Here is a 26,534-nt window from a genome sequence, read left to right on the forward strand (position 1 = left end):
ATAGGGAGGGAGGAAGAAAGAAAGAAAAGAAGGAAGGAAGGAAATGTGTAGGCATGTCAGTATAAAACTTAAACTCATAATTCCCACTTTTTAGAGGTATTTGATCATCTTAATTTGCAGTGGCTAAATAAGTAATGCTTACATGATTACAGACATCTTTACCTCACTCTTGGAAATAATCCATGCCCTCTGGAAATGATTTAAAGAGCTTTGACATATCCCTTTAAGATGTGATAAAGTCATAGTGTCAAGTACAATTTCCAGAGCCAGGTTAACTAGGAAGGTTAGTTGACTTTGAGTATTTTTCCTAAAAGTTTTTTGTATTTTTTTTAACTTCAAGAAGAGTCCAAACATTTAAACAAACAAACTCCCAGGGAGACTATGAAAAACAGTGAAATGTAGTTAGTCACTCTTTTATGAAGCTTGATTGCTGACTTTTTATCTTTTGATTCCTTATTCTACTTCCCCCCATATTTTTCCACTTTTGTTGTTGCTTAATCTTGCTTCCTCAAATGTGAAAAGTCATTAAATGTTCAACTTAGTTCCTTTGAGCCCTAGAATCTACTACATTAATAAGTTATCTAAACAATTACCTAAACACTATCCCTTTTTAAATTTTATATATAGATCATCTTAGAAACTGGTCAGTTACAATAATCAGTGCATGGTAATTAGCAAATTAATTTTCAACAGTTTTTTCTTGTTACAGAGAACTTCCTATCATTAGGATAGTTCTTAATTGTGTCTTCATTTTGGGAATGTTGGCTTATTTTTAATCGTATTCTTGTTCAGTTATGAGGAAATATACATATTGTATGTAACATCATCGCTCAGTGTTTGAAATCAGATTATAGTCATTTTCAATGAAGTTCATGCCAAATGAAGCTTGAGAGTTTTCATGAGAAATCGAGTTATATTAAGCCATAGAACCTCTTAAGAGAGCCACTTGGTACTGTACAATAAATTGCAAATGATATGAAAACAGTAACAAATAGCTGTGCAAACATGAGGAGCCAAATTCTGGACACCAACTCTTTAATTAAAAAGAGTTAATCTAAAAAAAAAAAGACAAAAGCAAAACAACAACAAGAAAAACTTGTTAATTTCAGGGTTTAGCAATCATGGGTAAAAGTTTAAAATGTGCTTAGAATTTGCGTATGACATTGGCCACCAGCATGTAGGGCTGGATAAGTGAAACTTTGAGTGTTTTGCCTCACCTTTGGAAACAGTTTTATTTAAAGAAAGAATGGAAAGTATACAGGCCAAAGTTAAGAGAAAAGTATTTGGGTGAAAGGCAATGGACATAGAACTGCATTAGATAAATACGGAAAAAGCTTGGCAAATCTTGTGTTGCTTCGAAGGACATTTTTGAGTCTCCTGTGTCTTCTTTAAAAACCACATTAGCAGAACTCTTTGCATCTGGGAAAGAGTTCTCTGTCCTAACTGACACAGCAAGGCCAGCTCTCAGGCTTCCCTTTGTATTAAGCTGTCAGGAAATAGTCCTTTGTTAGTTCTGTAGTTCTGGATCCAAAAAGGCTGAAGTGATAAAAATATAAATTGTGATTCTATTAAAAAAAACACTTTGGCAAGAGAGCTGGTTTTAAATTCCTATGATAGTTTTCAGCTTGTTCAAGGTTCCCATTCAACATTTACAATTGACGCAGTGTTAAGGAGAAAAAACCTGTTGATACAGCTCCTTTAAGAGCTTTGGTTTCAAAACCACCATGCAGATAGCACGCATTCCTGTGGCGGGAGGCTGAAGGCAAAACGGAAGCCTTCCCGGTTCATTCAAAGAAGGAGAAAGAAACTGAACTTACCTCCCAACAGGTGAAGTTAAGCATGCCCTGTAAGTGGATTGATTTATTCTTCACAGTGAAGTTCTGTTCACAGGGAGTTTGAGGAGTATGCTTTCTCACCCAATACCCTTCTATTCTGCTACTGCACTCGACAGCCCCCAGCTCACTGGGGATATTTATTCCTTCTTCAGAGATGCCTTTCTTCTGCCTTAATGATAGTACTTTTTTCTCTTTCTATTTAGCTCAGAAGGAGAATTTTTTTTCCCCTTTTCCTTCTGTTTTTGGTGGCTTGTCTGATACATTGCATTCTTTCTCTCTCTCTCTCTTTTTTTTTTTGCTTTTTAGTTACTATGCTCAGTGCACATCTTAAAAACAAATGCATTATCAAAATAATACAAAATAAATGCATGCTCGAAAATAATAATGGGTTTGATCCCTGAGTTGGAAAGATCCCCTGGAGAAGGGAATGGCTGCCCGCTCCAGTATTCTTGCCTGGAGAATTCCATGGACAGAGGAGCCTGATGGGCTACTGTCCATGGGGCTGCAAAGAGACAGATACGACTGAGCGGCTAACACTTAAAATAATAAAGGGATAATATAACTGTTCTCAGTGATTATATTCTTTGAGCATTTAAAGTTTTGAAAGTGCTGAGAAATTTCTTAAAAAAAAAAAACAACTGGAAAACTTCTAACAGAAACAAATTTTGTGAAGCTTTTAATTTTTGTCCTTATGAATTGTTTATAAAAATACCTACTGTTTCAGAAATATGAATGTTTTAGCATAGTGGAGGTTCAATAGATTAAGGCTTTGACTGATTTTGCATTTGCAATTACTCTGTACATTTATCTATGGAGTGACTTTTATATATTTAAGCAGAGGTAGATAAAAATGTTAGACAATGCAACAACTTAAAAAAAATAAAAGAATAACATAACAGTTGCTGATAATCCAGTGGTTAAGATTGAGTGCTCCCAACGCAGGCGCCCGCAGATTCAATCTCTGGTCAAGGAACTAAGAAAGGAAGGAATAGTGCTCAGTCTTGTCTGACTCTGCAACCCCATGGACTGTAGCCTGCCTGGCTCCTCTACTCATGGAATTTTCCAGGCAAGAATACTGGAGCAGGCTGCCATTTCCTACTCTAGAGGATCTTCCCAACACAGGGATTGAATCATTGTCTCTCTTGTGTCTCCTGCACTGGCAGGCAGATTCTTTACCACTGGGTCACCTGGAAACAGGGAACTAAAATCCCACATAAGAAAAAAAGAAAAAAAGAGTTGCTGATATTATTCTTTGAAAGTCATGTCCTAGTATTGCTATTTAAAATTTTTAAACTGTTATGAAACTCCGCAGCAAAGTTGAAACCAGAGGTGTGTGGTAACCAGTTCTGAATTACTCCCCCTCCCTGCGTTTGCTCTCCAGTCTCAGTGGTTCTTGATATTCAAAGACAGGCTCCTGAGCTGCTCGCAGTGTCCAGCTGGAGCCACGGGCTGATCTGACTCATCCACACTTTTATCTTCTGAGATCATTCATTTTAGGAACAGTGACATCAGTTTTCCAGGAGGCTGGCTGACTAGAATTACCACCAAAGGAATGAAATCAAAGGACTTGGAATAGTACTTGATTCATAGTAGGAGCTTGATAAGCATTTGTTGGATAAAAGTTTTCAACTTTCTTTTATACCAGTTATATTCCTAACCAGATCATGAGGGAATGAGTTTTCTTTTTTGTTTGTATTGCAGTTATAAGCCTCGCTTAAAAAATACGGTGACTTGACATTGTTCAAATTAAGTAAAAAGGTTTTACTCTAGCATTCCAAGCCCTCCAAACCTTCCTCGCTTTACTTTCATCTTATCCTTAAAATTTTGCTTCAGGGAGATGGGGAAGGAAAGTTGCTGAGCTGGTGGTGCTCCAAAATCCTGCCCACCTAAATCAGAGCAGAGTTTCATATTGAATTTTGTCACACACACAGTGTTGTTGACTGGGATGGTTTAACTGCTCAAAATAAAATTTAAGTAACTATCAAAAATCGACATTAAAAAACTTCTGCCTTAGAACAATATAAGCCTTAGACAAACCCTGATAATTCACTATCCCCTCTCTAGCAACTTGCCAGGATCCAGTCACCTTTTGACGGCTTCCACCTGATCTCAGTTACTTGCATTTTTGCCAGCAGTAGCAGTATAAGTGGCAAAATTAGAACGTTGACAACTAGAACATGCATGCCCTCTGGGAAATGCTGATACTACTTAATGAATGGTCATTCCCTTGGAAAAAGACAAAGTTGTTTAGAGCAGAGCTTCTTGAACTTGCCAGAGTGTACCAGAAGCACTGGAGGTATCTTCACAATTCGGATTCTGATTCTGTAAATCCAGGGTGGGGCTGGAGTTCTGCATTTTTAATGAGTCACTGGTAATGAGACCTGTCCTGGTCCACGTTATTGTTACCCGGGCAGTTTCTTAAAACTGCAGATGCCTGGGTTCCTCCTCCATTTTTATCCTCCTATCCCCTTCCTTACCCCTCGTGAACTGACCTGCATTATGGTCTTAGCATAAGGATTTTTTACTTTTTAATCTCCCAAGTGATGCTACTATCCAGCCAAGCTAATATACCACTAGATCTTGTTTTTAACCAGTTCCACTTGGCAGTCCATTCACTGGCATGCCTCAGCTGCCTGACCCCTGTACATATTTGATTTTGTGCATTAAATAGCCCACCCTTTCTTGAAGAAATCACATGGGTTTTTCAAAACCCCTTTGCAAATATTACTGCATTTATCAGATATATAACATGTTAAAAAAAATTCTTCTTGCAGTATCCTGCTCTAAGTCTCATATAACTAAATTTGTAACTCCTAAGGCAATGACCTCTTTCTGCCTTATAATTATATGGGTATTTATCTACCTCCCTAGTTGATAAGCTACCTAAAAGCAGACATTGTCTCACCACTTTTATCTTTCCCTGCAAGCAGGACTTCTCTACCCCCATCCCCACACAGTGCCCTGAGCACACATGTCTTCACTCAACAAACATTCATGAGCTGATGTGCCAAGCAGCCCGGGCTTTGGTGAGACAAGCAGAAGACGATGCATTCCTCCCTGCTTCTAGAGCTTCACAGTCAAATGAGGAAGACAGATATTCACAAGTAATTTGCAAAAACTAACATTAAGAGTTTGACTGAGACTTGAGGGAACCTGAACTTTTCCAGATTAGAAAGAATGTCTTTTGGAGGAAGTGATTAAGGCCTGACACATGTCCAGGTAGAGGTGGGGAACAAGAGTAAATAACATTTCAGAGAGAGAAAACTAGCATTTATATGATTTTTTAAAATAAATTACACTTTTTTCAACTGAAAAATCTTACTACCCCTAACCTCCGCCCACTAAAGTCCCCAGAGAGGTGCCAACTATTATTAGTGTCCAGTGAATCTTTTCAGAGTCTTCTCCTTAAGTATGTTCAAACAAATGTACACTAAGCACTGTGTTTTCACCTCTGAACCATGCTCTTTCCCCCTTCACAGTTTTTTTTCTGTATTTCTTCTCATTTCAGTACAGAGAGTGCTTCTTTAGTTTTCATAAGAAAACATTGTCTTTAAACTGAACAGTATTATATTGTGTGCATGTGTTAAGTATATCCCCAATAGATGTGTTGCTTATAATATCTTATTATTGCAAACAATGCCACAATGAATAACCTTGTAATCTAGATATTTTTCACACAGGAGAGTTTATCTATAAGATAATTGATCCAAAGAGAAACTGTCGATTCATGAGCATATGCATGTGTGATTTTGTTCTGTTAGATTGCATTCCATAAGTAATGTATCATTGTATATTCTTACCAAAAATATATAAGACCTCTTTTCCCTACCAGCTCTCATTAGTATGTTATCAAACTTTTCAATGTTTTTCAGATCTAACAGGTAAAAGTGATATCTTAATAGTTTTAATTTGAATTTCTCTCATGAGTGAAGTTGAACAGCTTATGTTTAAGAGCCATTTATATATATATATTTTCTGTGAACTTGTTTTCTTATTGCTTATCATTTTTATATTCAGTTGTTTAGTAATTTTCTTACTGATTTTTAAAGGCTCTTTATATTTTCACTTTTTGAATGTGAATACTAGTATCTATTAGTCTTTTGCATTTGTTTATAGTGTTGTGCATTTTTGTTAGTTGTTTGCTTGTTTGTTTTTACCTTGTTGGATTTGATTTGGGAGAAATAGAGGAAGAAGAGAAGTGGCAAAAGAGGGGACTGAAAAGGCAGGAGATACATATTAAACAGTGGAGACAATGTGATTTTTTAAGGACAAAAATGACTTGATAAATGTTCTGAGAAAGGAGGGAACGACAGATTGGAAGCGAGAAGTCAAAAACTATCATAGTCTAATCCAGAAGTGTTGAATACCTGAACTTGGGTAGTAGAGTGAAATAGAAAGGAAGGGCCATTTTAAGAGATAAACTCAGCAGAACTTGGAAACCAATTAATTGTACATAATGAAAGAGAAGGTAGAAAAAAAATCTATTGATCTCTCAACCTTGGGCAACCTTGTAGTGGTGCTGAGACCTAGTCAGAGAACTTAAGAGAAGGAACAAATTTAGGGAGGAAAAGACAATAAAAAGAATGCTGCTGCTGCTGCTGCTAAGTCGCTTTAGTTGTGTCCGACTCTGTGCAACCCCACAGACGCCAGCCCACGAGGCTCCCCCGTCCCTGGGACTCTCCAGGCAAGAACACTGGAGTGGGTTGCCATTTCCTTCTCCAATGCATGAAAGTGAAAAATGAAAATGAAGTCGCTCAGTTGTGTCCAACTCTTAGCGACCCTATGGACTGCAGCCTACCAGGCTCCTCTGTCCACAGGATTCTCCAGGCAAGAGTACTGGAGTGGGGTGCCATTGCCTTCTCCAATAAAAAGAATGAGTTTGATTTTAAGCTTTTAGATATCAAAATGAGTTTGGTTTTAAGCTTTTAGATATCAGTACTATATTTGAAGCATTTCCCTGGTGGCTCAGTGGTAAAGAATCTGCCTGCCAATGCAGGAGACGCAGGTTCCATCCCTTGGTTGGGAAGATCCCCTGGAGGAGGAAATAAAACCCACTACAGTATACTTGCCTGGGAAATCCCATGGACAGAAGTAACCTGGTGGGCTGCAGTCCATGGGGTCGCAAGAGTCGGACACAACTTAGTGACTAAGCAACACTATATTTGAACTCTTTGCATTTACCTGCCACTGGGCAAAGATTCTGATGTATTTAGGAATAAATATATAATTTAATGTTGATTCATACAAGGTAATTACTTGAGGAAAGAAATTACATATAGAGATGCTAGAGAAAAGGTCTATGAATTCCCAGTATAAAAGATGACTGCCTCTGAAATTGTGGGAAAAGATAAATAGAGCATGTAATAATAAAAACAACAAAAGCTGATACAAGTCTACATAAACTATAACAGGAAGCATGAGGCGATCTTCACAATAATAATTTAGCCTTTGTTCCACATGCCAGTCCCAGCACATTATATCTGAACTTAGGCTCCAGGACTTTAGGCACTTAAATCCTGGTGAACATTCAAAGAGCAAGAAAGATAATTAAAAGGTTAGAAATAATAGCTGAGGCATGAAATAAATGTACTTGAGTTGGCCTGGAGAAGAGGAGAAAAAATGGTGACTCTATTCACAATAGATGAAGCCACTGGAGAAATAAGTATTTGCCCAGAGTTCAGAAAAGGAGTAAATTGTAAATTGATATACATGAGATAATGGGGCAAAACTTTCTGAGATGAAGGTTAAGTATTAGATGACAGTCACATTTAGTAGTACAAGTTATCTGGAGGTTGTGAAATCTTCTGTCTGTGAGTCTTTAAAGCATAGAGAGCTACATGGGAAATCTTCTATTTAGCAAATAACTCTGTACTTAAGAATCCAGTTCCTGATCCTGTCAGCAAAAATCCAGCACAAATCTTGTGCAAGTTGCTGCCATAAGATCCCTATTCTAGAAGGCCATCTCCACCATCAGGGCCCCTTCAAGAGCCATTTATTTATTCTGTGATATTTTTAAATGATACACATGAGACATTATTTTGCATGCTAAGAATGGGCAGAGAGTGAATAAAAGAGAAGAAAGAATGTATCCCAAGCTGATAAAGTAGGACCTTGTTATCAAGTACTGAGCAACTAGCTGCTCACCTCTAAAACCCACTTTCTTGAAAAGCTATCTCTTGTCATAGTTCCCACTTCCTAGATCCTTCCTCTGATTCCTCCCAAATTCCTGCCTGAGTCTGGTATCTCAGCGGTCAGTGCAGGGCACTTGGGGATCCACTGCTCCAAAAATAAGTAGAAAATTCAAGAGTCTGGATTTAATATTTTTCAAATAGAACACAGACTGTCTGTAGTTTTAATTTGTCTCAGAATCATTCAAGACATAATTTATTCGCTGAGCTTCCTTATTTCCTTTTGACTATCTGCTCTTTGACAGTCACCAGTGAATGTGACAAAAGATGGTGGTTTTTGAAGATTTATTTTAATAAAGAGAGTAAATTTTAATTGCTCAGATAGGCAAAATCAGAATATACATCGTGTAGGTACTCTGTTTATGTAATACATATAGATATGTATTTTTAGATGCTTAGTAATGCAAAATACTTGGAAGGAAAGCTGCTACCAGAATACATGTTTAGAAATTAGCTGAATGTTTTTTACAGGCGTATTTAGAATTGGAAATTGATTGCCATATGGATTGTGAATTCTTTGATTTCTTTGAAGATAGTATTTGATGGAGTTAGTGTCCTTGGCACTGAAGTCAGTGTAGGAGCACAGGACTGTTTCCATCTTTGGAGAAGTCAGCCATGCTGAAGTCAGCCATGCTGATTTATAAGTTACCTGTAGGATAGAAAGACATGTTCCCCCCATAATTTTTATTTACAGATGCCCTATATCACTTGATCCAATTCTCCAGATAGAGGACCTGGCAGTAGCAGAAGGTAGGATTAAGGAGAAAATTGTAGGGTCAGTGAGATCAAAAAGATCATTTTACTGGTAATTTCTCCAGCATTCAGAGATGTGCAAACTAACCAGAATAAATTTGTAGCAGAAAGTAGGAAGCGACCTAGCACTGGAACTGAGTTTGGCTTGGAAACGATAGATTTTTTAACTGTGCATAAATAGGCAGACTTTGATGACTATTCGAGAACATAAAATGTAAAGTGTTGGGGGAGGGATCCAGAAATCCCCAAATTGTGTTTTTATAGAACAATTATTTATGACCATAATAAATCCAATGATCAATTTCCCAAGCATAGTAAAATATGCCAGGTGATTAATAAACATTAGCCAGTTAAATCTTCATAGACATTTTGCAATGTAAGGAGTATTTACAGAAGAAAAACCTGAGGCTCAGATAATAATTTTCCCTACTTAGAAAATGGCAGTGCTGGCATTCAAACTCAAATTTATCTGGTTCCAAAACTGTTCTATGAAGACCTACAAGACCTCTTAGAACTATCACCCCAAAAAGATGTCCTTTTCATTATAGGGGACTGGAATGCAAAAGTAGGAAGTCAAGAAACACCTGGAGTAACAGGCAAATTTGGCCTTGGAATATGGAATGAAGCAGGGCAAAGACTAATAGAGTTTTGCCAAGAAAATGCACTGGTCATAACAAACACCCTCTTCCAACAACACAAGAGAAGACTCTATACATGGACATCACCAGATGGTCAAAACTGAAATCAGATTGATTATATTCTTTGCAGCCAAAGATGGAGAAGCTCTATACAGTCAGCAAAAACAAGACCAGGGGCTGACTGTGGCTCAGACTATGAACTCCTTATAGCCAAATTCAGACTGAAATTGAAGAAAGTAGGGAAAACCACTAGACCATTCAGGTATGACCTAAATCAAATCCCTTATGATTATACAGTGGAAGTGAGAAATAGATTTAAGGGCCTAGATCTGATAGATAGAGTGCCTGATGAGCTATGGAATGAGGTTCATGACACTGTACAGGAGACAGGGATCAAGACCATCCCCATGGAAAAGAAATGCAAAAAAGCAAAATGGCTGTCTGGGGAGGCCTTACAAATAGCTGTGAAAAGAAGAGAAGCGAAAAGCAAAGGAGAAAAGAAAAGATATATGCATCTGAATTCAGAGTTCCAAAGAATAGCAAGAAGAGATAAGAAAGCCTTCTTCAGCGATCAATGCAAAGAATTAGAGGAAAACAACAGAATGGGAAAGACTAGAGATCTCTTCAAGAAAATCAGAGGTACCAAAGGAACATTTCATGCTACTGTGAGCTCAATAAAGGACAGATATGGTATGGACCTAACAGAAGCAGAAGATATTAAGAAGAGGTGGCAAGAATACACAAAAGAACTGTACAAAAAAGACCTTCACGACCCAGATAATCATGATGGTGTGATCACTGACCTAGAGCCAGACATCCTGGAATGTGAAGTCAAGTGGGCCTTAGAAAGCATGACTATGAACAAAGCTAGTGGAGGTGATGGAATTCCACTTGAGCTATTCCAAATCCTGAAAGATGATGCTGTGAAATTGCTGCACTCAATATGCCAGCAAATTTGGAAAACTCAGCAGTGGCCACAGGACTGGAAAAGGTCAGTTTTCATTCCAATCCCAAAGAAAGGCAATGCCAAAGAATGCTCAAACTCCCCCACGATTGCACTCATCTCACATGCTAGTAAAGTAATGCTCAAAATTCTCCAAGCCAGGCTTCAGCAATATGTGAACTGTGAACTTTGTGATGTTCAAGCTGGTTTTAGAAAAGGCAGAGGAACCAGAGATCAAATTGCCAACATCTGCTGGATCATGGAAAAAGCAAGAGAGTTCCAGAAAAACATCTATTTCTGCTTTATGGACTATGCCAAAGCCTTTGACTTTATGGATCACAATAAACTGTGGAAAATTCTGAAAGAGATGGGAATACCAGACCACCTGACCTGCCTCTTGAGAAACCTATATGCAGGTCAGGAAGCAACAGTTAGAACTGGACATGGAACAACACACTGGTTGCAAACAGGAAAAGGAGTTTGTCAAGGCTGTATATTGTCACCCTGTTTATTTAACTTATATGCAGAGTACATCCTGAGAAATGCTGGACTGGAAGAAACACAAGCTAGAATCAAGATTGCCGGGAGAAATATCAATCACCTCAGATATGCAGATGACACCACTCTTATGGCAGAAAGTGAAGAGGAACTAAAGAGCCTCTTGATGAAAGTGAAAGTGGAGAGTGAAAAGGTTGGCTTAAAGCTCAACATTCAGAAAACGAAGATCATGGCATCTGGTCCCATCACTTCATGGGAAATAGATGAGGAAACAGTGAAAACTTTATTTTTCTGGGCTCCAAAATCACTGCAGATGGTGACTGCAGCCATGAAATTAAAAGACGCTTACTCCTTGGAAGGAAAGTTATGACCAACCTAGATAGCATATTTAAAAGCAGAGACATTACTTTGCCAACAAAGGTTCATCTAGTCAAGGCTATGGTTTTTCCAGTGGTCATGTATGGATGTGAGAGTTGGACTGTGAAGAAGGCTGAGTGCCGAAGAATTGATGCTTTTGCACTGTGGTGTTGGAGAAGACTCTTGAGAGTCCCTTGGACTGCAAGGAGATCCAACCAGTCCATTCTGAAGGAGATCAGCCCTGGGATTTCTTTGAAAGGAATGATGCTAAAGCTGAAACTCCAGTACTTTGGCCACCTCATGCGAAGAGTTGACTCATTGGAAAAGACTCTGATGCTGGGAGGGATTGGGGGCAAGAGGGGAAGGGGACGACAGAGGATAAGATGGCTGGATGGCATCAGTGACTCGATGGACGTGAGTCTCAGTGAACTCCAGGAGTTGATGATGGACAGGGAGGCCTGGCGTGCTGCAAATCATGGGGTCACAAAGAGTCAGACACAACTGAGTGACTGATCTGATCTGATCTGAAAACTGTTCTTAACGTATGTCACATTGGTCCACTATTAGCGCAGTTTTTTAGAAAACAAGTGAATTAGACTTTTCGTCTTAAGTTCAAGCATTCCAAACATTCCTAGAACTGTTTTGGTTTAAGCAGACCTACTAAATTAAAGTGAGCTTTTCCAGTTTGAAGCAGTTATATGACATCACCAAAATGGTTACTAGTCAGCCATGCCTCCCAGACACAGATCAAGAGGATATTTTTAAGGACAGAAAGTTTAAAGAGAACTCAAGTGTTTGAAAGAGAAGTTGTGGTGAATGTGACAAAGGAACTTGTAAATAAAAGCCAAAAAACAGTTTGGATGTCATTGATGACACCTGTGTGAGAAACCAGCAAGGACAATGAAAATGTGAAAGTGAAGTCGTTCAGTCGTGTCTGACTCTCTGCAACCCCATGGACTGCAGCCCACCAGGCTCCTCCGTCCACGGGATTTTCCAGGCAAGAGTACTCGAGTGGGGTGCCATTGCCTTCTCCAGGGGATCTTTCCAGCCCTGGGATTGAGCCCAGGTCTCCCGCATTGCAGGCAGACACTTTACCGTCGAAGCCACCAGAGAAGCCCAGAAGGACAATAGCAGAGATTAATTAGGAAGGCTAAATCAGCTGAGTCCAGAAGGCATAATGGAAAGAGATACAAGGAAATTAAAGGTGAAAGTTTGTATGTTAATAAATGACGTCACTTTCAGGTAGAGTTTGAAAACCACTTAATAAAAAAGTATTGTATTCAGGGCTGTTCTGCCAGATTATATAAGGGCATGTGTTTTGTTGACATGATTGAATTTGAGTGTTCTGTTCCATCGATAATCAGACTTTTCTCCTAAGTGTAAGTTGTAATATTTAAATGTTAATATTTCTGTTTAACATTTGTTTAGAATTGCCTTAGTGACCTTAGAAGTTTTTACAAGAATAAAGTTTCCTTGCCTTCCCCTCACCCCTCACCACTCCAACCTTGCCCAGTATTATATAATTTACCTAAATAGATTACTTCTTTTTTATAATAATTTTATTTATTTTTGGCTATGCTGGGTCTTTGTTGCTACGTGGGTTTTTCTCTAGTTGTGGGGAGAGGGGTGCCACTCTCTAGTTACAGTATGCAGGCTTCTTATTATGCTGGCTTCTCTTGTTGTGGAGCACTGGCTTTAGGGTGCATGGGCTTCAGAAGTTGCGGCATGTGGACTCAGTGGTTGCAGTTCCCAGCTCTAGAGCCCAGACTCGATAGTTATGGCCCATGGGCTTAGCTGCTCCTTGGCAGGTGGAATCTTCCCAGACTAGGGATCGAACCGACATCTTCATTGGCAGGTGGATTCTTTACCACTGAGCCATCAGGGAAGCCCTAGATTGCTTATTAATGATGCATCTTTGTACTTTGGAGTGTGTCCTTTTGGGCTCAGTATACATTTCTTTAAACAAAAGAGGCCATATTAAAGCAAGCATTTCAGTTCAGTTCAGTCGCTCAGTCGTGTCCAACTCTTTGCGACTCCATGAATCGCAGCATGCCAGGCCTCCCTGTCCATCACCAACTCCTGGAGTTCACTCAGACTCACATCCATCGAGTCAGTGATGCCATCCAGCCATCTCATCCTCTGTCGTCCCCTTCTCCTCCTGCCCCCAATCCCTCCCAGCATCAGAGTCTTTTCCAATGAGTCAACTCTTCGCATGAGGTGGCCAAATACCAGAGTTTCAGCTTTGGCATCATTCCTTACAAAGAACACCCAGGGCTGATCTCCTTCAGAATGGACTGGATCTCCTTGCAGTCCAAGGGACTCTCAAGAGTCTTGTCCAACACCACAGTTCAAAATCATCAATTCTTCGGCGCCCAGCCTTCTTCACAGTCCAACTCTCACATCCATACATGACCACTGGAAAAACCATAGCCTTGACTAGACGGACCTTTGTTGGCAAAGCAATGTCTCTGCTTTTGAATACGCTATCTAGGTTGGTCATAACTTTCCTTCCAAGGAGCAAGCGTCTTTTAATTTCATGGCTGCAATCACCATCTGCAGTGTTTTTGGAGCCCAGAAAAATAAAGTCAGACACTGTTTCCACTGTTTCCCCATCTATTTCCCATGAAGTGATGGGACCAGATGCCATGATCTTCGTTTTCTGAATGTTGAGCTTTAAGCCAACTTTTTCACTTTCATCAAGAGCCTTTTGAGTTCCTCTTCACTTTCTGCCATAAGAGTGGTGTCATCTGCATATCTCAGGGTATTGATATTTCTCCCGGCAGTCTTGACTCCAGCTTGTGCTTCTTCCAGTCCAACGTTTCTCATGATGTACTCTGCATAGAAGTTAAATAAGCAGGGTGACAGTATACAGTCTTGACGTACTCCTTTTCCTATTTGGAACCAGTGTGTTGTTCCCTGTCCAGTTCTAACTGTTGCTTCCTGACCTGCATATAGGTTTCTCAAGAGGCAGGTCAGGTGGTCTGGTATTCCCATCTCTTTCAGAATTTTCCACAGTTTATTGTGATCCACAGTCAAAGGCTTTGGCATAGTCAATAAAGCAGAAATAGATGTTTTTCTGGAACTCTCTTGCTTTTTCCATGATCCAGCAGATGTTGGCAATTTGATCTCTGGTTCCTCTGCCTTTTCTAAAACCAGCTTGAACATCACAAAGTTCACAGTTCACATATTGCTAAAGCCTGGCTTGGAGAATTTTGAGCATTACTTTACTAGCATGTGAGATGAGTGCAATTGTGGGGGAGTTTGAGCATTCTTTGGCATTGCCTTTCTTTGGGATTGGAATGAAAACTGACCTTTTCCAGTCCTGTGGCCACTGCTGAGTTTTCCAAATTTGCTGGCATATTGAGTGCAGCACTTTCACAGCATCATCTTTCAGGATTTGAAATAGCTCAACTGGAATTCCACCACCTCCTCTAGCTTTGTTCGTAGCGATGCTTTCTAAGGCCCGCTTGACTTCACATTCCAGGATGTCTGGCTCTAGGTCAGTGATCACACCATCGTGATTATCTGGGTCGTGAAGATCTTTTTTGTACAGTTCTTCTGTGAATTCTTGCCACCTCTTCTTAATATCTTCTGCTTCTGTTAGGTCCATACCATTTCTGTCCTTTATCGAGCTCATCTTTGCATGAAATGTTCCCTTGGTATCTCTAATTTTCTTGAAGAGATCTCTAGTCTTTCCCATTCTGTTGTTTTCCTCTATGTGGTCCGCTGGAGAAGGGAATAGCAAACCACTTCAGTATTCTTGCCTTGAGAACCCCATGAACAGTATGAAAAGCAAGCATTTACTGTGGAACAAATAACCAGTACTCTACACATACAGAGTCTTAAGGAACAATTTTATTTTGGCTCTACATCACTAAAATTTGAAGCAGCCCATTCCTGGCATGCTTTAGCTCTCAAAAAGAAATTTGGCCCTGAAAAGAAAACATTTGGCTTTATAAAATAACTTATTATCAAATTTTAAATGGGGCAAAATGAACACACTATATTATATACCTTTATTTGTAAAATGTTTTTTTCTCAGAAACTTGCTTTGGAAAGGAAAGAATCTGAAAACATTGTGAATGTACTTTGTAACATTGCGAAAGTATTTTATCAAAGTAAAGATGTTTTAGTCATTCATTCAAAAAATCCAAATTCAAGCAAACAAACCAAAACCGCCACACATGCACATGTATACACCCTCATAGGTATATAGATTGGGAAAAATTAGACTGAGGATTTAAAATGTAAAATAAAGGCTTTATCATTTCCTGGAAATGTGTACTCAGGAAGAAAATAAAGATCACCTACTAGGGAGATCATTCACTAGCCAAAATCTGGTGACCCTTTCAGTTGTATCCAGATGTGAAGGAAAGCCTGTTGTGTCCAGGCACTAAAGATATAAAATGTGGCAATTGCCTACCCAGAAGGAATGAAGGTTAGATATTATACTTATAAATTAGCAATTTATGTGACTATTAGAGAATAATCATCGTCTTTGTCCAATAAGGCATTGGCAGTTTAAAATTTTGTTAACAACTCCAATCAGCCAGTGCTCCATCTGCCCTCTTCATCCCCACTTCCGAGCCATTTATGAGGCCCTTATTGTGTACGAGGCTCTGTGAGGAGAGAGGAACATGGAAAATGCATGCCTAAGATAAGATCTTTTGCCCATCCTGGACCTGTTTCTCAATGGACACCAGCAAAGCAGGGATGTGAAAAACTGAAGAGAGCTCAACAAAGATAAAGTGTCCGAATTTCTACATACAAAAAAATAACTGGAGAGAAACTCTTAATTTACATGCCATGTAAATTTTGTATTTTGCATTTTACAGTCTGGTGTTGACTTTATTTGAACAACACGTGAAGAATCACAATCTTTCAGAGTTCCAGACCTCAAAAAATTCTAAATGAGACCCTGTTCTTACCTCCTTTATCTTGAGATGAAAAACCTCTGATATTTTCTGTTACATATTCTTCTTTATTTTTTCCAAGAGACATTAGCTGTGTGATCAGAAACCCTAAAATTTATCAGATTCCCTTAGGGATACAGAGGCCTCAGCAAGATTCAAGTAGTGAAAACCTGGTAGCAATAAATCTCATCCCGTCCTGATGGTCTGACTGTTTAGAGGGCGACTTTGCTATTTACCATTTCCTTCTCGATGCTTTGTTCCTGAAGCTTTGAGATGAGAAAGTAATGAACATTTTAATTTGACATATGAAAAAGAAAATAATACAAGTATTTATTTTCATGGCCACAAAATATACATTACTAATATATGTTTAAATTCTTAAAAAAAACAGCAACAACAATCTTCTGTAATTCTGTGGAAATGAAAGTAAAAGAGCTTCCTTTTAAAAATGAAACCACTTCTCGATTTTAGAGAGGGTTTAGATCTATTGCAGGGCATAGATGATAGTTAGAGAGGGTCGGTTGGAGAGTAACTGTGCAAAGTGCAGATAAGGGTGAAGAGGACGTCAGGGAAAATATCATCAATGGGTAGTAATTTCCCTGAGTGCATTTTCCCCACAGAGAAGAGTTCTCTATACAGAGTTACTCATCTGTATCTCGGGCTCACAAACTGGCTGGCAAGTTTTAGTGGCAGGAAAATTGATAAATAGTTTTAGCCTAGAGATACAATTCCTCTCCTTGCACATAAATGTCTTCCCATGTCCCCTGGCTGTTTTTATCTTCAAGCATTAATCTGTGTTTCTTGGCAGAAATAAATTCATGATGATGCATCAGTAAATTCTCAACACCTCAAAGATTGCCTTAAAATTATATTTTAAAATGTTAAAAAAAATGTTACTGCATTACTGCATTAAATGAAGGGTTAACTGTTGCCTAAGAAATATAAAATATAAAAAATTGGGAGTTTTAAACCAAGGATATATGTTAATTCTAATTTTCTACGACTCTGGATAATTTATTCTGATCGTTCTCTCAAAACATTTGAAACAGTAGGTTTAGAAATCTGCATTAAAACCAAACCAAACCATCCTCTATGACTCATAACTGCCATTGTGATTCATTTAAACAGAATAGCTACAACTTCAATAATTGTCCATCCTTCCATTTTAAAATGGAGTAAACAATGAAGACACTCTTTTAAATAAGTGGCCAGTTGACGTCATTTTGTGTAGAAAGGACTACTGATGTGATTTGAGCAGCAGCAGCTTCCCACCATTAGCAACACACCCTAAAGGCAATTATATTACCCAAAGTAACAAACCCCAGAAATTAAACTAATTATATCAATAGCTGAAAAGTGAGGGAGACTAAAGACTTGCTAATTCTAACATTCTATAATTATCAGAATAATTTTTATTTCACAACAAAGTAAAAACACAACTGGACATTTCTTGCATAATAGGAAATAAGACCAGGAAAGAATCGCAAACAAGACAGGTAGTAATTCTGAAAGAAGGAAAACGTGCCTCTGCACATAGTGTACCGAATGACGATGCTGCATTGAGAGTCTGAGGGACAGCCAAAAGCCACTGATTATGGTAGAGGGAATTAGTAATGCCACAGATAGGAACAGATGGTTGTCAACATCAAATTTTGCAGACTTCATACTTCTGGTGGCTCTATGTATAATCTATTGTGTCTTGTGGAAGAAATCTCTCAGATGTATTAAAATAAACTTTAGAAGTGAACTTCTGGTATAAGGAACGTTTATAAAGATGTGAATATTGAGCAAGATAAGCAAAACTCGAGCAAAATCAATGTCATGTCCCCTTTATTCTAAAGTTATAATTGAAACGTATAAAGACGTTTCAATGTAACAATTAAAGCATGCTGCTGCTGCTGCTAAGTCGCTTCAGTTGTGTCCGACTCTGTGCGACCCCATAGACGGCAGCCCACCAGGCTCCCCGTCCCTGGGACTCTCCAGGCAAGAACACTGGAGTGGGTTGCCATTTCCTTCTCCAATGCAGGAAAGTGAAAAGTGAAAGTGAAGTCGCTCAGTCGTGTCCGACTCCTAGCGACCCCATGGACTGCAGCCTACCAGGCACCTCCATCCATGGGATTTTCCAGGCAAGAGTACTAGAGTGGGGTGCCATTGCCTTCTCCAATTAAAGCATACATTAGAACAATAAACACATCTGGCCATTCATCATACACAAGAGAACCTTGAAGGAGAAGAGATTAGGATGAATAACACAGGATCCAAACTCTGGGAGTTTATGATAGAACACTTGTACAGTTGATGAATTGTTTGTACTCTGAGCATACAGAGTTCTCCATAAACATTTACATATAAGACCCTCAATAGAAACCCTCAGTAAAGAATGAAATTATAAAGTAAATTGCTTAAATTCTTTGCTATTTATTTTTTTCCTTAGAAAAGTTCAAGATAAATGATAATACCTCAAGTTGTTTTATATATGGTTTATATTTTAACAATTGCTAAATTTTTATCACCTCAACAGACTCATCTTACATTCACTCATTATTCACATCCCCTTTCTTTCATTACTCAATGCTTAGTATTTATATGTGCCAGGCATTGGGAATACAAATTAAAGCAAATGGCCTCTGCCCTGAAGCATACATTCATGAAACATACATTCTAGTGTAGAGACAAATACAAAATAAATAATCACAAATAATTCATTGCAAACTGTGGTAAGAACTTTGATGAAAACATATGGGCAGAGCGTTGCCTAATGTAGATTAAGTAGTCCAGAGAAGTCTTTTTAAAAAAGTAAAAATTAGGCAGAGACCTAAATATGAAAGGAGTTAGATAAAAATAGAGTAGGACAATTTCTCAAGTTGTCCAGGCAGAGGTCCTGGGCCTTCTTTACATTCTACCCAGTTATTCTTGAGCAATCTTATCTAGTCCTGTGGTTTCATCTAAACACTGACAACTTCGAAATTAATTACCTGCCTCACACTTCCCTTGTGGTTCAGCTGGTAGGGAATCCACCTGCAATGTGGAAGACCTGAGTTCAATCCCTGGGTTGGGAAGATCCCCTGGAGAAGGCAAAGGCTACCCACTCCAGTATTCTGGCCTAGATAATTCCATGGACAGTCCATGGGGTCGCAAAGGGTTGGACATGACCAAGCAACTTTCACTTACACTTATCCTTGGAGCTTGACCTGGAAATCACATTACCCACTTGAAATCTCTACTGAGATGTCCTTTACGTATCTCAAACTTAAAATATCTCCAACTATTAAGTCTTCATCCTCTTCCCCAGCCTCTACACCTGTCCCTCCTCCAGTCTTCTCACTCGTGGTAGAAGATTCCTATACAGTTATTCATACCAGAAACCCCAAAATTATCCTTGATCACCTTCCCTACCCTACACATATTCTTATCTGGTCTCATCAATTGATCAAGTCTCATCAATTCTACCTCCCAGATATATCTCAAATCTGATACTATTCTTGACATTATTTCTATACCAATATGTTTCCCTTGGATTACTGTGATGACAGTAATCCAGGGGAGTTTATAAATCAGAGAGTTTATACTTAACACCTATGCCTGGTACAACCACAGCTGTGGAGCCACTGAATGAACATGTCAGACTTGTAGAGGAAACTCTTTCACTTAATATTTTCCAGAGTATCTTATGACAAAAGCTTTGCCCTTATACAAATGATCTACAATTTTTTTCAGATGCTAGTAAGGCTACCAATAATTTCCCCTGTAGCACCTGATTAAAAGGGGCAGTTTGAAGAAAGAAATTTCCATACTGCTGCTGAAATTATTAAGTTATCTCACTTGACATCTATTTTTAAAATGGCAAATTGAATCCCTGATTAGAACATTCAGTCTCTAATTAAAACACCAAACACATCTTAGCCCCAAGCTCTGCATATGCTTTAAAAATAATTAAAGGTGTTTTCTCAAAACACAACATTACTTCAAAGTTTAAAGAAACTTATTTTTAAAATTTATTTTTGTTTTTGGCTGCTCCATGCAGCATGCAGGATCTTAGCTGCCCAACCAACAATCAGGGATTGAACCCATTCCCCCTGCAATGGAAATGTAGAGTCTTAATGAAAGCAAGTCGTTAGATGAACTTTTAATAATTCATTTAACCATTAAAAAGTGGAGATATTACTTTCCTGACAAAGGTCTGTATAGTCAAAGCAATGGTTTTCCAGTAGTCATGTATAGATGTGAGAGTTGAATCATAAAGAAGGCTGAGCACTGAAGAATTGATGCTTTCGGACTGTGAAGCTGGAGAGGACTCTTGAGAGTCCCTTGGCCTGCAAGGAGATCAAACCAGTCCATCCTAAAGGAAATCAGTCCTGAATATCCATTGGAAGGGCTGATGCTGAAACTGAAGCTCCAATACTTTGGCCACCTGATGCAAAGAGCTGACTCATTAGAAAAGACCCTGATGCTGGGAAAGATTTAAGACAGGAAGAGAAGGGGATGACAGAGGATGAGATGGTTGGATGGCATCACTGACTCATTGGACATGAGTTTGAGCAAACTCTGGGAGATGGTAAAGGATAGGGAAGCCTGGTGTGCCACAGTCCATGGGGTCACAAAGAGTCAGACATGACTGAATGACTGAACATCAACAACATTTAACCATAATTTACTTAAAAGTTACTAATATATTGTCTTCTGTTAGAACTTCAGAGTGGTTCAAAAACATGTTCAGATCAGATCAGTGCTCAGTTGTGTCCGACTTTTGGCGACGCCATGAATTGCAGCATGCCAGGCCTCCCTGTCCATTACCAACTCCCGGAGTTCACTGAGACTCACTTCCATCGAGTCAGTGATGCCATCCAGCCATCTCATCTTCTGTTGTCCCCTTCTACCCCTGCCCCCAATCCCTCCCAGCATCAGATCTTTTCCGATGAGTCAACTCTTCACATGAGGTGGCCAAAGTACTGGAGTTTCAGCTTTAGCATCATTCCTTCCAAAGAAAGCCCAGGGCTGATCTCCTTCAGAATGCACTGGTTGGATCTCCTTGCAGTCCAAGGGACTCTCAAGAGTCTTCTCCAACACCACAGTGCAAAAGCATCAATTCTTTGACGTTCAGCCTTCTTCACAGTCCAACTCTCACATCCATACATGACCACTGGAAAAACCATAGCCTTGACTAGACGAACCTTTGTTGGCAAAGTAATGTCTCTGCTTTTAAATATGCTATCTAGGTTGGTCATAACTTTCCTTCCAAGGAGTAAGTGTCTTTTAATTTCATGGCTGCAGTCACCATCTGTAGTGATTTTGGAGCCCAGAAAAATAAAGTCAGACACTGTTTCCACTGTTTCCCCATCTATTTCCCATGAAGTGGTGGGACCAGATGCCATGATCTTCATTTTCTGAATGTTGAGCTTTAAGCCAACTTTTTCACTCTCCACTTTCACTTTCATCAACAGGCTTTTGAGTTCCTCTTCACTTTCTGCCATAAGAGTGGTGTCATCTGCATATCTGAGGTGATTGATATTTCTCCCGGCAATCTTGATTCCAGCTTGTGTTTCTTACAGTCCAGTGTTTCTCATGATGTACTCTGCATATAAGTTAAACAGGGTGACAATATACAGCCTTGATGAACTCCTTTTCCTATTTGCAACCAGTGTGTTGTTCCCTGTCCAGTTCTAACTGTTGCTTCCTGACCTGCATACAGGTTTCTCAAGAGGCAGGTCAGGTGGTCTGGTATTCCCATCTCTTTCAGAATTTTCCACAGTTTCTTGTGATCCACACAGTCAAAGGCTTTGGCATAGTCAATAAAGCAGAAATAGATGTTTTTCTGGAACTCTCTTGCTTTTTCCATGATCCAGCGGATGTTGGCAATTTGATCTCTGGTTCCTCTGCCTTTTCTAAAACCAGCTTGAACATCAGGAAGTTCACGGTTCACGTATTGCTGAAGCCTGGCTTGGAGAATTTTGAGCGTTACTTTACTAGCGTGTGAGATGAGTGCAATTGTGCGGTAGTTTGAGCATTCTTTGCATTGCCTTTCTTTGGGATTAGAATGAAAACTGACCTTTTCCAGTCCTGTGGCCACTGCTGAGTTTTCCAAATTTGCTGGCATATTGAGTGCAGCACTTTCACAGCATCATCTTTCAGGATTTGAAATAATTCAACTGGAATTCCATCACCTCCACTAGCTTTGTTTGTAGTGATGCTTTCTAAGGCCCAGTTGACTTCACATTCCAGGATGTCTGGCTCTAGGTGAGTGATCACACCATCGTGATTATCTGGGTCGTGAAGATCTTTTTTGTAGTTCTTCTGTGTATTTTTTCCATCTCTTCTTAATATCTTCTGCTTCTGTTAGGTCTATACTATTTCTGTCCTTTATCGAGCTCATCTTTGCATGAAATGTTCCTTTGGTATCTCTAATTTTCTTGAAGAGATCTCTAGTCTTTCCCATTCTGTTGTTTTCCTCTATTTCTTTGCATTGATCGCTGAAGAAGGCTTTCTTATCTCTTCTTGCTATTCTTTGGAACTCTGCATTTAGATGCTTGTTTCTTTCCTTTTCTCCTTTGCTTTTCGCTTCTCTTCTTTTCACAGGTATTTGTAAGGCCTCCTCAGACAGCCATTTTGCTTTTTTGCATTTCTTTTCCATGGGAATGGTCTTGATCCTTGTCTCCTATACAATGTCATGAACCTCATTCCATAGCTCATCAGGCACTCTATCTATCAGATCTATGCCCTTAAATCTATTTCTCACTTCCACTGTATAATCATAAAGGATTTGATTTAGGTCATACCTGAATGGTCTAGTGGTTTTCCCTACTTTCTTCAATTTCAGTCTGAATTTGGCAATAAGGAGTTCATGGTCTGAGCCACAGTCAGCTTCTAGTCTTGTTTTTGCTGACTGTATAGAGCTTCTCCATCTTTGGCTGCAAAGAATGGAAATAGACTAATCCTTGCTAGGCTTTTGATTGGAGTCACCTCTGAAAATAACTTTTGAAAAAATCTCAGTTAGTGATTAAGAATGTTTATCAGTATAGGAATTTCTTGGTGGTTCAGTGGTTAGGATTCATCACAGGGGGCTTGAGTTCAACTCCTGGGAGTGGAACTAATATCCCCCATGCCCTGTGGTACAGCTAGAAAAAGAAAAAAAACGAGTATTTACCAATATATAATATCTATGTCCTTTGCAATAGGAATATGGGAGAATACTGATATCGTCACACGATGAATTTTACTACATTTTGTTTTTCTTTTGGCCATTGCTGCATGGCACATGGGATCTTACTTCCAGTTCAGTTCAGTTCAGTCAGTCAGTCATGTCTGACTCTTTGTGACCCCATGAACCGCAGCTCACCAGGCCTCCCTGTCCATCACCAACTCCTGGAGTCCACCCAAACCCATGTCCATCAAGTCGATGATGCCATCCAACCATCTCATCCTCTGTCGTCCCCTTCTCCTCCTGCCCTCAATCTTTCCCAGCATCAGGGTCTTTTCCAATGAGTCAGCTCTTCACATCGGGTGGCCAAAGTACTGCAGTTTCAGCTTTAACATCAGTCCTTCCAATGAACACCCAGGATTGATCTCCTTTAGGATGGACTGGTTGGATCTCCTTTCAGTCCAAGGGACTCTCAAGAGTCTTCTCCAACACCACAGTTCAAAAACATCAATTCTTCTGTGCTCAGCTTTCTTTATAGTCTTTCTTTTCTTTATAGTCCAACTTTCACATCCATACATGACCAGTGGAAAAACCATAGCCTTGACTAGATGGACCTTTGTTGGAATAGTAATGTCTCTGCTTTTTAATATGCTGTCTAGGTTTGTCATAATTTTCTTTCCAAGGAGTAAGCGTCTTTTAATTTCACGGCTGCAATCACCATCTGCAGTGATTTTGGAACCCAGGAAAATAAAGTCAGTCACTGTTTCCACTGTTTCCCCATCTATGTGCCATGAAGTGATGGGATCGGATGCCACAATCTTGATTCTAGCTTGTGCTTCCTCCAGCCCAGCGTTTCTCATGATGTACTCTGCATAGAAGTTAAATAAGCAGGGCGACAATATACAGCCTTGATGTACTCCTTTTCCTATTTGAAATCAGTCTGTTCCATGTCCAGTTCTAATTTTTGCTTCCTGACCTGCATACAGGTTTCTCAAGAGGCAGACCAGAGGTCAAACCTGTGTTCCCTTCTGTGGAAGCTCTTAACCAGCAGTCTTAACCACTGGGCTACAAGGGAAGTCCTAATTTTACTACATTCTAAGGTAACAAGCAATTTTATGGATATGATGATCAATGTTTATAAGGTATAAAAGACAAAACAACTAGATTATATTTACGACACAGGATGGAAAACTTCAGTAAATGCAGAATGCTACTATATATAAGACCACTAATTATGCTTATAAAGCAGAGTTACTGAAGCTACTTTATCATTCAAAGGCTGTTACTTCATTTGGTGATTAAAAGATTACACTTCTCTATTTTGAAACATCTAAAATAATAGATCTTGATGTGGTAACTCTACTCATTCCAGAGCTAGTTTCAAGTAAAATACATAAGTAAATCAATGGCACTTATTGTTGAGTTTGAAACATATATTTCTGTCATTTAGTTATAGAATTGTTATATTACTACATTAGAGGAATTGAATGTTGACTTTTACAGAGAGAGATAATTATTTCCCTAAAGCCATTCTTTATATGGTAGACTATATTTTCCGTGCAGAGGCAGGAATTCTGATCTTGCAAGGCACAAATAGCTGTGGGCCATTCCTACTTTTCCACTGACACACAGAGATGAAATAGATGGGAGAAATAAATGAAAGTGATAATAATTTTTCCTGTCTAGAAGACAGTTTGTTTCTCTTTTATTTCTTGGACTTATTTCCCTTTCTAAATCTCACACTTTGATTCAAAGGTTAAAGAATTTGAATTAGAAATCTTCAAACCCATATATAGGTATCAAAAGACGGGCCTGTTTTATCTGGAAAAGAACTCTTTACTGTAACCTGACAATTCAAAAATGTATTGTTACATCTCTTACTCATGAATACATCTTCAATTTTGGTGGTATATGTTTGTTGTGTTAACATAGAATAATGAATACTTCCTTATTCATCTGCTACACAATTTGAAATTTGATTTTTTTTTTTTGCCACTTCACTCATTTTTTAATGAAAGGATAATCTCTTTACAGAATTTTGTTGTTTTCTGTCAAACATCAACAAAAGTCAGCCATAGATATATCCATATCCCCTCCCTCCAAACCTCCCTACTGTTTCCCTCCCCATTCCACCCTTCTAGATTGTCACAGGGCCCCTGTTTGAGTTCCCTGATCCATACAGTAAATTCCCATTGGCTATCTATTTTATATATGGTATTGTAAGTTTCCATGTTACTCTCTCCATACGTCTTACCCTCTCCCTTCTCTCTTCCCCTCCGTGACCATAGGTCTGTTCTCTATGTCTGTTTCTCCATTGCTGCCCTGCAAATAAATTCATCACTGCCATCTTTCTAGATTCCATATATATGCATCAGTATATGATATTTATATTTCTCTTTCTGACTTACTTCAGTCTGTATGATAGGCTCTAGGTTCATCCACATAACTTGAACTAACTCAAATGCATTCCTTTTTATGGCCAAGTAATATTTCATTGTATGTATGTACCACAGCTTCTTTATTCATTCATCTGTCAGTGGACATCTAGGTCGCTTCCATGTTCTAGCTGTTGTAAATAGTGCTGCAATTTTCCTTTTACTTTTTATTTTATACCAGAACATAGTTGATTAACAATGTTGTGTTAGCAAAGTGATTCAGTTATACATATACATGTATCTATTCTTTTTCAAATTCTTTTCCCATTTAGGTTATCACAGAATATTGAGCAGCATTCCCTATATTATACTGTAGGTCTTTATTGGTCATCTGTTTTAAATATAGCACTGTGTACTTGTCAATCCCACACTCCTAATCTATTCCTCCCTCCACCCTTCCCCCTCCCATAACCATAAATTGTTCTTTAAGTCTGTGAGACTGTTTCTGCTTTGAAAATAAGTTCATTTGTATATTTTTTTTTAGATGCCACATGTAAGTGATATCATATGACATTTGTCTTTCGCTGTCTGACTTACTTCACTTAGTATGATAATCTCCAGGTGCCATTTGATTTCTTGAAACTTGGATAGATTCCAAGTGTTTTGACTTTGAATGCCTGGTTGCTTTCTGATCCTGATTACTCTGTTATTCCGAAGTATTGTTTTTTAAGTCCCTCAGAGTTTGGTGTTATATTCTAATCCTTTCAATGGTTCTCATGTTTTTATTAAAATTCATTGTCTTGTATTTGATCTGCCTCCATATAAGTGAGCTATTTAAATTGTTCAACTTGGTATGCCTCTTTCAGCTATTGTTAATGGCTTGTAATAATTTTGTTTTG

General features: G+C 38.9%; 1 protein-coding gene across 2 annotated transcripts in view; it reads left to right on the top strand.

Annotated features, from left to right (window-relative positions):
* Window positions 1–26,534, top strand: part of SLC39A10 (solute carrier family 39 member 10) — a 162,581-nt gene that overhangs the window by 44,272 nt on the left and 91,775 nt on the right. The window contains exons 1-2 of one of the 2 annotated variants that reach the window (XM_010802174.4): window positions 1,707–1,846; window positions 24,247–24,360. The gene's annotated coding sequence lies outside the window, so the exon portion shown is untranslated. Of the gene's footprint in view, window positions 1–1,706; window positions 1,847–24,246; window positions 24,361–26,534 lie in introns of those variants that run through there. The other variant, XM_025001833.2, reaches the window with a different exon arrangement.

Source organism: Bos taurus, chromosome 2 (genome assembly GCF_002263795.3).
Source record: "Bos taurus isolate L1 Dominette 01449 registration number 42190680 breed Hereford chromosome 2, ARS-UCD2.0, whole genome shotgun sequence".
NCBI lineage: Eukaryota > Metazoa > Chordata > Mammalia > Artiodactyla > Bovidae > Bos > Bos taurus.